Source organism: Oryza brachyantha, chromosome 7 (genome assembly GCF_000231095.2).
Source record: "Oryza brachyantha chromosome 7, ObraRS2, whole genome shotgun sequence".
Lineage (NCBI taxonomy): Eukaryota > Viridiplantae > Streptophyta > Magnoliopsida > Poales > Poaceae > Oryza > Oryza brachyantha.
The window spans coordinates 10,469,209-10,480,909 of NC_023169.2; the positions used below are offsets into that span (position 1 = coordinate 10,469,209).

Genomic DNA, 11,701 nt, shown 5'->3' on the forward strand with positions numbered 1-11,701 from the left:
AGAGATGAGAAAATATAGTAAATACACAAAATGGCAGTGAAATCAAGTATCGTATGTTTGAAGTCCTATTTTTGCTAAGACCATGTTTCAAATGGCAAAATAGCGAAGCGCAATATTTGGAGTCCTAAATAACCAAATTTCTCACCGAAAGTTTTAGGGAGCTGAAGAACAAAGTGACAAAGGCGTCACCGTCAAGTTGGCATGTCCAAAGGTGATTAACAGATACATGTGCATCAACACATGTTTATTTATTTATATAGATGATGACGCGAGGATAATAGGTTTATACGGATCACAAGCAGTTCGATCAGGTGCATATTTATATGTACGTACAATACAATATACGGCGTACGTACATATGCAGCCACTAAAGTACAGTACAGTGCACTAATAGGGGTATTGGTACAACACAACACACAATACACAATACACATGCGTATATACAATATACAATACGCATGGGAAGGAAAGCATGCAGTGGCAACGTAGCAGATCAAACTGTGCATGCGTGTGTAGTTGATCTGCTGGCCGTTGACGAAGCTCTGGGCACCCACCGGTTGCCGTTGATGAAACTGTCAACGGTAAAGCGGCTAGCCTCCGCTGCGGTGAGTACCCTGAACCCCGTCCGGCCAGTTGACGCGGCGGTCCGTACGTATCCGCCCCAGGGCCGGAGTTCCCGTACTCGAGGTACTCCACGGTCTTGGTTGTCTCTGGCACAGGCCGGGTGGCCCCTATCCCACGTACTCGACCCACCCAGTCAGGTCAGGTTGACTATATATGCTACTCAGGTAGCTCTAGCTCCATGAAAACCACGCGGGAGTGGTTCTTCCATGGCCGACCCAAGACGCCGGTGAGGTTGTCGCCGTCCATCGCTGTGTGACATTGCAGCGGTGGAAGACGAAGCCGGAGGCGTGGCCAGGACTGTCGCGGCCTTGCCCGGTGATCGCATTCCCGAAAACGAAGTCGACGGTGCCGGCGATGTCACACCGCAGGTAGAACTGGAGGTACGTTGTTCTGGGGCGCCCAGAGCGTGTCCTGGTGCCCTTCCAGGCGGCAGCGGTTGATCAGGAGCGACTTGTTGTTGGAGTCGGAGCGGAGAGCGAGAGCTGGACTAGCCGGTACGACGGGACCTGCCGTGTTTTCGATGGTGAGATCCTGTGCGATGAAGCCATGTCCTATCACAGCTGCAACCGTATATGCATGCATGATTATGTATATTGCACGCGAGGAAATTAATTAACGAATTGAAGGAAGGATAGCTAGTACGTACTCCATATATATATATATATATATATAATTAATATAGTATACATACTGATCGACAGTTGCTGTCCAGGGCATGTCGGTGTATTTGTGTCGGACGGAGTATAGTAGCGTCTTCCAGTAATAATGGTCTTGCCGATCCCTTCACCTCAAAGGACCACACTATGTCTGCTAATGTTCACCGTTTCTTCGTAAACACACCTGCCTTGACGAAGACACCGGCCGTACCATCCTCTCCCCGGTGGCGCTGCGTCTAAAGCTTGCCCGATCGTCGTGAAATTAATTGCCTGTACCGTCTTTGGCAACCACAGCCGTACGTGTTGATGCCTTTCCATCCACAGACCCTGTGCCCGTGGTGGTGGCGCCGGCGAGGAGCGCTAACTTGCGCCCAGCTGTAGTACTACCGATCTCGGCTGCCGCCTCAGCTCAATCCGCAGAAAATTGGCGTGTGCTGACACAACCAAAATCAGCAGAACCGTGCATGGTCTTGCTACAGCTTCCAGCCATATTATACTTAATCGACTAGCTTAAATCACAACCAAAATCAGCAGAACCGTGGGTGTGGCTTGCTAGCTTGAATCACATCGTCCTCGCTATATATAATCGACTATCCGGTTAAATTTTAAGCAATTACCCAACCTAGCAGACCTATTAGATTTTGATTCCGTTGCCCATATTATATGCTGCGATGTGCATGGGACAAGGAGGAGGCTGGACAGGGGTCACTGTACCTACCGTGCCTGGTAGTACCACTGTCTATTCTGGTCGATCTTCTCTTCCCATCTAAGTATCATGCATGTATATATCGATAGATATAGGCCGTGATCATTCATGCATGGAGATTTTCCGATTGTCCTCACCCTAGCTAGCTTAATTGTCAACAGAAATGGCTTTACCTTGTTTCATTCATTCGGTTGTAGATTAATTAGGTGACTCGCTAGTTAACACTAGTTCTTAGACCATTAATTTGTAAAGTCACTGACAAGAAAATCACTAACCAACCAATGGATGCTTGACAAGCCACGTATGATTGTGTTAATAGGTAATCAAAATCTAGCTAGTACTAGCTCACCAGCTAGGTTAGGTTCTCTAGGTAAATGACACCTAGCATGTGCATGTGTCCGTGGATTAATTATACTAATGTGCCACAAGGATTAATTATACCGCGGCATTAGGATTTAGGAGACAGAGCTAAATGCAACGTGCATGTGCATGTGCATGTCCTTAGCTGCTATCTTACTCTTGGAGGTGTGATTATGCCTACATGGATATGCATTCTTGATGGAGCGAGATCCAGCAGTGAACAGCTAGAACATCGCAAGTACGAGTGCTTGTGTCCGAATTACTCCCTCAAAAGTGGCAAACCCAGAACAGAAATTACCGAGGGTCCAATACGTAATAATTATCTAATTTTTATATTTATATACTAATTAATATTATATAATTTAGTAGGAATTACATAATTTTTCCGGGGTCCGAGGACCCCGGGAAACAATACATAGGATCGCCACTGCCCTCAACGACTGTAACATCCTAGAAAATTTAGGGTAAATTTTTTGTAAAAATGTTTTGAGTTGTCGTTGTTTGTTTACGTTAAGTTGGAGCTCTTAAGTGCATTCTATCCCATCATTTTTACCTTTTTATATCCATTGCAATCTATGTAAATCTCCGTCATCCATTCAAATTCATCTGTAATTAACTATCACTCGATTCCCCACGATTGATCCAAGAGTCCAGCGCGTATCCAATTTCTTTTGCAATTAGCTGTTATCAAGTTCTTGCCACAAAATTCTAGTGCTCATAAAAATTTCTATTCAAAATCATACTGATATGCGGAAATTTCAGGCTCATTTATTTAATTTTGTTTCATCCAAATCCTATCCAAAGTTTCCATATTGAATCTCTACTTAAACTTCTCCCATTCAAATTCCAAACTTTTTCGTTCGCGGAGTAATCTGCTCCATCGTCAGGTTTCGACCCATCTATTTCCCTCGCCGTCGATCGACCTGTTTTTCTAGGTTCGACTAAAACTGACATTTCCTTCATTCTTACTTCCTTTTCTTTTTCTTGTCTTGTTTTATTCTTTCTGGCCCAGACTGGCCCAGACCAATCCAGACCGAGTCGGCCGAGCTAGCCTAGGCTGGCCCATAATTCCACAACAGCAAATCCTGGTCTAGAGCACTGCTTAAGTCGACGCGGCAACCGACGCTGTTGTTGTCTTCGTCTCTTTGCCACGCACCTACTTCGTCCTATGTCCACGTGTCGTTGTCAGACGTGCTGCCTCACCAACGACGTGCTAGAACCGACTTGAAGTCGAGTTCATTTAGTCGTCGCCCTTTCTTTTGTCGCCTTTGTCATCTCCACGTCTAGGCCCTAGCTGATGCTAGCATCTCCTTCAAGTTGGTGATGAGGACGATGAACCCAGCCACGAAGATGGCCGTCATGAAGAGCATGTTCACTTTCATTGTCCCGTCCAACATCGTAATGTGTAACCGTGATGTCAACTGTCTACTATTGCTTTGCTTCTCAAATATGGCCCGTAAAACAAATATTGAATATGTACAAAATCAAATTCTTGAAGTTTTTCCTTTCAAGAGATTGATTTGTTGATTGATTGGAACAATGCAAGGCTCTGGATTTTATGTGCAGTAACATTCCGACAGAACACAATACATGTCGGAAAAAAAGATTGTTAGATTCAGTAACATTGGACAAATGAAAAAAGAAGCAGAGATAAATGATTTATCTATAGCGCTAATGCGTGGAGGGGATTGGATTGGATACTTGATTTTCTGGTGATGCTAGCAGTCCAGCAGATTGGGAGGAGAAGCTGGAGGAAGAAAATGAACCCATGGTAGAATAGACTTTTCACATATTAGCTGAATGCCCATACGTTGCAATAGGATTTCAATAAGAGAATCCATCGGCATTTTACTTTTCTTTGGCTGAGAGGACTTAAAATAGAATTCTTTTTCTACGGTCAGCCCACGGCACGCGCGGAGCTCTTGTAGACTGTAATAAATCACTGAAAAGTAAAGCCTAAATAGAGCCTAAAAGCCCAGAGAAATTTAACTATTTGCCACTATTAGATTTGCGTACTCTTCGAATGTTATTTTTATGTTCGTTCTTACAAATATGCTACTGGACTACTTTTCCTGAGTTGGCACGCCACATCAGCACGCCAGCTTAGAGAAGGCATGTGAAATAACAATTGTACCCCTGTGAAAATGAAAAAAAAAAAAAAGCTACTGAAGTCGCACGCCGGCAGCCACCTCCGCGTCGTCTGCATGCATGGATGGATGCACAGTTCACTGCAGTCACACAGCACCCCACTCGTGATTGCCGTTTACATTACCAGTAATCTTGCTATGAAGACGCGGTGATTTGCCATTAGCGAGGCGATCAAGCGAAGCGGTGGGGTAAGCTCTCTGCGTAGGTGTTCAACGGCGGCGCTCACAGCCGCGTGCTCGCCGCGGCGCGCCATCGCGCTCGCGGCATCCTTCGCCGGCACTGGCAGCGACCTCGTGTAGGTGAAGTGCAAGAAGCGGAGCAGCGACCTCGAGTCGGCTAGCTCGGCCACGCTGGACGAGCTCCTCCGCGGCGAGGGCTGGCCAAATTCTTGAACACGGCCATGGACAAGGGTGTGCTAGTGCTGGCGCACGCAAGCGGCGACGACGGCGCAACCGAGGTCTTGTTCTCGAGCCTGCGCGCCTACGGCCGCACGCTGGCACAGACGCCGATGCGGCTGTCACGACGGGTGTGCGCCGCTGCGTCGCCGGGGGAGGAGATGAACTGACTACGTACGCGGTCCGGGGCACACATGGCACGGAAGTTGCGGTGGTCTGACCTCGTCGGCCTTGGGCTCGACGGCACGGTAGGCGCTAGGGTGTTCGGCACGGCGTGGCACAGGTGAGGGCGGCGACCTCTGGCAGGACGGGCGGTAGACGGCACGGCAAGGCGTCGGCGGCAAGCACCTGGAACGTCGTGGGCGGCAGGGCGGCAGACGATGACGCCGTCGTCGCTCTCCTCTCGCGCTGGCGGCGGGGTCCGGTCCCCGTGTGCGGCCGGACGGGTGACAGCTGGCCCGACGAGGAGTCGACGGCGAGCATCTGGCGCTCGTGGTGGCCGGACGGCAGGCGGCGACGCGCTGTCGTCGCCTCTTCTCTCACGCGGGCGGCGGCATGACGGAGTGATGGGGATCTTCTCTTCCCTTCCACGGTGGCGCTGACTTGGCGTGCCAACTCAGCAAAAGTGGCAAAAAGTTAGAAGCTAATTTCTTTCCAGTGACATATTTGTAAGAACAAACGTAAAAATGGTATTTAAAGAGTACGCAAATTTAATAGTGGCAAATAGTTAAATTTCCCCAAAAGCCCATAGTCCAAACAAAACCACAAAACACTATCTGCTCTGCCTCCTCCCTCATCTCTCTTTCTCTGTACAGCGGCAGCGGCTTTAGCCCCGGCTCGGCGAGCTGGAGGTGACGGCGGCGGTGTTGCGATGCGGATCGGTGGATCCGACGTATGGGCGCAGCTACTAGTGACGGATCTGCGACCTGTATACTCCGCATGGCAAGCTGGAGGCGGCGGCGGCGGTGCTGCGACCTGGACTGGGCGTGGCGACGACGACCGGTCCCTAGCCCCGTCCCCGACTCCGGCCCTCCGCTATCCGTGCGTCGGTGCTCTCTTCGTCGCCCGTGCGGCCGTGCGCCCACGCCGCCATTGCGCCCACGAACCTCTGGCCTTCTGTCGCCCACGTGCCGCCGTTTTCTTCAGCTCTAGCTTCGACTTCAGCCGCCACCCTCCTCGTCAGCTAGGTAAGCATCTTCAACTTTTCTCGGGGCCAATGGGGCCTCGTTCGGGGCTGGGGATCAGCGACCGGGAGGTGGCCGGGGTGCTTGGCTAGGAGGTCACGGAGGCATGGAAGGAGCGGTGGAGGAGTTGGGGGACAAACGGGGCGCACACATCATTGAGAGTAGTGGTGGCGGCCACCACCACTAGAGTTTTTTTTAGTATGGTATAGATTGTGTCATGCTGGCATGTTTATCTGTCATGCCACGTCAACTAAAATGGTATAAATTTAGAAAACCATCTCTCTCCAATGGCAAATACGTAAGGCTAGTCTCAATGCCTAGTTTTACTACACAGTTTCCAAAATAGCTAACTCGATGAAACGATGCATGAAACAACTACTCAGAATCCAATATTTTATTGTACCATTTCCAAAGCTAAATAAAGCATTTAATTACTATTGAAAGTTTAATTGCATGTAGACAGTGTTTGATCGCATGAAACGCCTCAAGCTCCTGAATGTGAGTTTCACTGCGTTACCGAGGATTTGGTAACTGTGCCCAAATGTTTCATGGCCATGAAACTAATTCCTTCTCTCCTCTCATAGTTTTATACAAATATTCCTTTTTTGCTGATGTGTCACCTAATTAATGTGCATGACACCTACATGAAACCTCCATTGAAATTGGCCTAAGAGCAATTGTAAAAGTGATGATTGAAGAGTAGCCACTTATAATAGTGGCAAATAGTTAAATTCCCCCCTTTCCTTTGTCACCTTTGTATTTTTCGTTATCTCCATCTCTACTTCTCTTCTTCGGCCACCACCAACAGAATTGAGAAGCTCCTTAACCTCCTATGCATATGACCCATCCGGTGCATGTGATATGTTAATAGTATGATAATTAAATTATGTAGTAGTGTAGTAGAAGGGCAATATGGGTAAAAATTATTATGGCATTATTGTAATTTGTGAGTGTTTAAAGGGTATAGTGCTAAGCGGGGATGATGGAGGCAGATCCGACAGAGACGGATGGGAGACGAGTCCGGGGGGCGACTGAGGTTCGGGGTGTGGCGGAGGTGCGGTGGAGGGCCGATAGGCGGCGGAGGGGCCGCGGCCAATTGGATGCAATCACTGTTGTGTCATTCTCTCTAGATCCCACCGGCTGCGGTTCCTTTCTTTCTTTCTTGGCTGCACGGATGGGCCTGGCCCAGTTTGCAAATAAGAAATATACAAATTTATCCCTATCTCTACTTAAGAAAATGACGAAAATACCTATTAAAATTAACGGTGGAGATACACCTAATACACCACGTCTCTAAGTAAGGGCATCTCTAGGAGAGCCGGCATCACGTACGTCAAACCGAAATAGCGTGTGCGAGTAAAAAAAACACCCTCTAGCAGATACAGCATCCCTTCCTCCATCCAATAGCGCATCCACCAAATGAGAGAGAGAAACGCCAAATTTGCACTTCCTCTCTCCTCCGCTATCCCCCAACCACCGTCTCCGAGATCGAACTCGCACTTGCATCTAGATACATCCCCGTCGAGCTCCGCATGCCTTCAGGGAGACGAGGCCGCCGCCGACGCGAGTTAGACGCCGCCCCGTGCCGGTGGATGTTGTCCCTGCCGCCGTCGTGCCTCAGATGCCGCCTCGCACCCGTGGATGCTGTCCCCGCCGCCACGCCGCCCCGGATGCCATCCCTGCCGCCACGCCGCCCCGGATGTCGTCCCAGCCACCGCGACCCCCATCACGTCCCGGATTCCATCTCGCCACCTCGCCCGGGATGCCGTCCCTGGCGCCCCGCCCCGCATGCAGTCCCCGCCGCCATGCCCTCTGCGTCGCCGCTGTTGGAAAGCCCTAGAGGCCAGCCCCGCTGCCCCTTGCCCTCTAGCTCGCTGGTTGTGCAGTTCTCCCCGCTGACGCATGTGAGTGAGAAATGAAGAGAAATAGAAAGAGGATGAGAGAAGTCAGTTGAAGCATATTATTTATAGAGCATTGCATAAAAATTGTCTAACAAATTTAAAATATAGCCATTGCAAAAATCCGTACAAATCTAAAATATACACCGGTTCAAACTAATTTTCTAGACATTCTAAATAACCAGCTATACTTGTTAAAAAAATTACAAATGTTTGGAAAGTTAAGATATATTAGTAAAAAATAATATGAATGATGTAATATGGATGATCTATTGGAGTGCAAAGAAATATAGAGGTGATAATTTTTTTGGATGGCCATCCAAAAGGGGATATGGAGGATGAGATTTGAATGATCACCTGGAGATGCTCTAAAGGGTACCGTAAAAGCGCCCCAGAATAGGGAAGATCCTTAACCTCCTCCTCCCTTCCTCCAAAGCCGTGCTAATCTCGCGTCGCCGGAGTTGCCGTCACCGACGCCATGAAACCATTTGTCACAGTGCAACTGCCGACGCCGTTCTTCACGAAATTCATCGTCTCCCCTGCTCCATACCCCAAATTAAAGGTTAAAATGGAACCATTATTCCCTTCCGCTCATTTCCCCACAAATACTGCTGCAAAATCATCGCCTGAGCCTGCTCGGTGCCACCTCCGGTGCTGCTGCTTTGCTTTCCCTCTTTTTTCTCTGCTTGGGTGCTGTCTGGCTGCACTGCATCCCGCTGCCTATGCCGCCCCACGCCTAGCCATCGGCGCCAATGCGGTCGCCAACCCTCCCCGAACCTCCTAGGCCACCGCACCCACACCGGAGCCCACTACGGCACCGCTGTCCGCTCCTGGCTGCCGCTGCCAGCTTTGCTGACCGCCTCCCAGCTGCCGCCACTCAGGGGGATAGGGTCGCCGGGACCCTAGGAGCGAGGGCCCGACACCCCCTTGGCTGGAGCCGGCCTTCTTCATCGCTAGTGCCACCCCCCTTGCCGGTCGCCTCCACGGCCGGCTCTATGTTTTTTAGGTCTTGTTTAGTTTCTAAAATTTTTTTCTAAAAACATCATATCGAATCTTTGAACATTTAAAAGCACTAAACATAGATAACAAAAAAAACTAATTGCGTAGTTATGGGAGAAATCGTGAGACGAATTTTTTGAGACTAATTAGTCCATGATTAGCCATAAGTGCTACAGTAACCAATATGTGCTAATGACGGCATAATTAGGCTTAAAAGATTCGTCTCACGGTTTACAGGCGAGCCGTGAAATTCGTTTTTTCATTCGTGTCTAAAAACCTTTTCCGACATACGGTCAAACGTCCGATGTGACATTTATACCCATAAATTTTTGCTATCTAAACACCCCCTTGGGCCCTAGGCGAACTTGGTGTTGTTGGCCTTAAAGACGATTTTTATTTTTATAGTATATATATATATAGATATCAACTTGGATGTATACATGTATACATATATATATATATGTTACACAGTGGCGCTACGAAACAACGTGGTGCGTTACACAGAGAACGTTGCACGCCGACATCCACCCCCACACACCATAAAGGAATGATGAGTTAAATATTAACTGATGACAACCTGAAAGGAATATTGTTGTTACTGGTTGAGGAGTTAAAAATTAACTAACGACCCCCACACCTTTTAATCCCATGAAGGTTTGCGAAGTTAAAAATTAGGCCAAATTTACTAGCATCCAAAAAACGCATAATTAGTTGGTGGGCACCATAAGATCGCGAATTTGTTGCAGGGCACCAAAAAAAGTGGTAATTAGCTGGTGGACACTCTGGCTATTATTTTATTATTATGAAGTAAAACATGTGAGAAAATTGTCACAATGCTGAGAATGCCCTCGGTGACCATCATGTTATCCTGACTCACTACTGCCTCCTTAGTCGTAGGCTAGGTTAGGATGGATGTGGTGCGGCAACGAGATCGACTGGGTCTGGTTCGATTGGAGACAGTCGGGATAATGTGGTGGCCACGGAGGGCATTCTCGGTATTTTGATAATTTTGTCACGTGTTTTACTTTGAAAATAATAAAGTAATGGCCGGAGTGTCTATCAGCTAATTACCATTTTTTATGGTGCCTGACAATAAATTCGCAATCTTACAGTGCCCACAGGCTAATTATGTGTTTTTGATGCGTAGTAACAATTTTTGCCTGAAAAGCAACTAATGACAACGTGAAAGAAATATGTTCGTTTACTGGTTCATTTGTAGCCATTCGATGTGTAGTTAAATTTTAACTAGCATTCAAAATGTCTGTGTGAGATTGCTACCTAGGAAAATGACCTAGCTATTGCGATGTACTTGTTGAGTTAAAAAATAACTTGCCAATGGTCATGACAAAAATACTTTCATCCATACTTAACATCCGTTTGAGTTAAAAAAAACAAAGACACACGCCCATCAACACTAAAAATCAACAATTACATGGCTCGGTACGTGATAAGTTAAAAATTAACTATTGTATTGGATTGTATTAGCGATTGTATTGGATTTATGATCGTGTGTGTCCCTCGTGGGGTGCCCTGTACCCCCTTATACAGTGGGGGCGGGGCTTACAGATATCATAGAGTCCTAATATAAAAACTAAGATCTATCCTAATTCGGTTACAACATGAATCCGGTATGTGCGGCATACAATCCGATAATTACCAAACTCCGGTTGATACCATAAAGATATAATCTCCTTCCTATTTGATACTCCTACGACCGTATATCTACATGTAGTCTATGGATACCTCTAGTATAGGTATCCCTCAACAATCATCTGGGAAAGAGGGGAGATGAGGGAAATGGTGCTTAAGTCATCACCTGCGACGAAGTGCGTCATCTCCGTCGTCTGGGCTTCCTCTGTGCATCATCGTCAGACACCATTGATGAAGATTGCCTGTCACTGGCCACGGTTTGCGGCCAACACAACCTCGCACTCATTTTGCAAGTCCGCAAACCGAATCCTCTTCACCCTCGTCAGCATTTTTTCGATGACCATCATCGGCGGTACACTGGAATAGCAAAAATGTGGTTACCAATTAACCCAAGTTCGTACGGAAGTAGTGCGATGGTAAAAGGAATGAGTCGGGGTGTGATACTGCTACTAACCTACCGGGCAACTGTGAACTGCAATGGAAATGAACTGCCCATAAATTTGTGCACGGCGATAACTATGCCAGTTTTGATGTGACTAAATCCAGAAGATTTGTTTCCGTAAAATGGCTATATTGTAATGGCGCACCCCTGAAACAAAGTTAAAAATTTAACTTTCATCACGTATTCAACCCCCTTCCAGTGTGTTAGTTAAAAATTAATTCATATGTCTAGCATGCATTGTTGTTCGATAAGTTAAACTTTAACTGAATAGTATAACAGCATGATGTGTGTGCTTGTTGGTGCGCATATCAGTTAAAAAATAACTCACTATGTGTACGTGTAACAGATGTTAGTGTTTCAGTTAAAGTTTAACTTGCTATACCTGGCCTATGTTTTGTGTAAAAATCGATGCACAGCACGTGTGAGGATTCAGCGTGTTTGAGTTAACTTTTTACGTATAAGGCATACGGTTTGCGGGGATGTTCCATATATATATATATATCGGTGGCGCTACACAACGCACCACAGAAACGTTGCACGCGTCACACGGCAATCAACCAACCAACCCACATCAGCCCACCCCCCTCTCGACACCACCACCCCCAACAAAGCTAGTGGAGTTAAAAAATAACTGATAGA

The 11,701-nt window shown here is 47.3% G+C and overlaps 1 pseudogene; it reads right to left on the reverse strand.

Moving 5' to 3' along the window:
- Positions 1–248: 248 nt before the first annotated feature.
- LOC102717082 lies at positions 249–4,747 on the reverse strand (annotated as a pseudogene).
- Between the last annotated feature and the right edge of the window lie 6,954 nt (positions 4,748–11,701).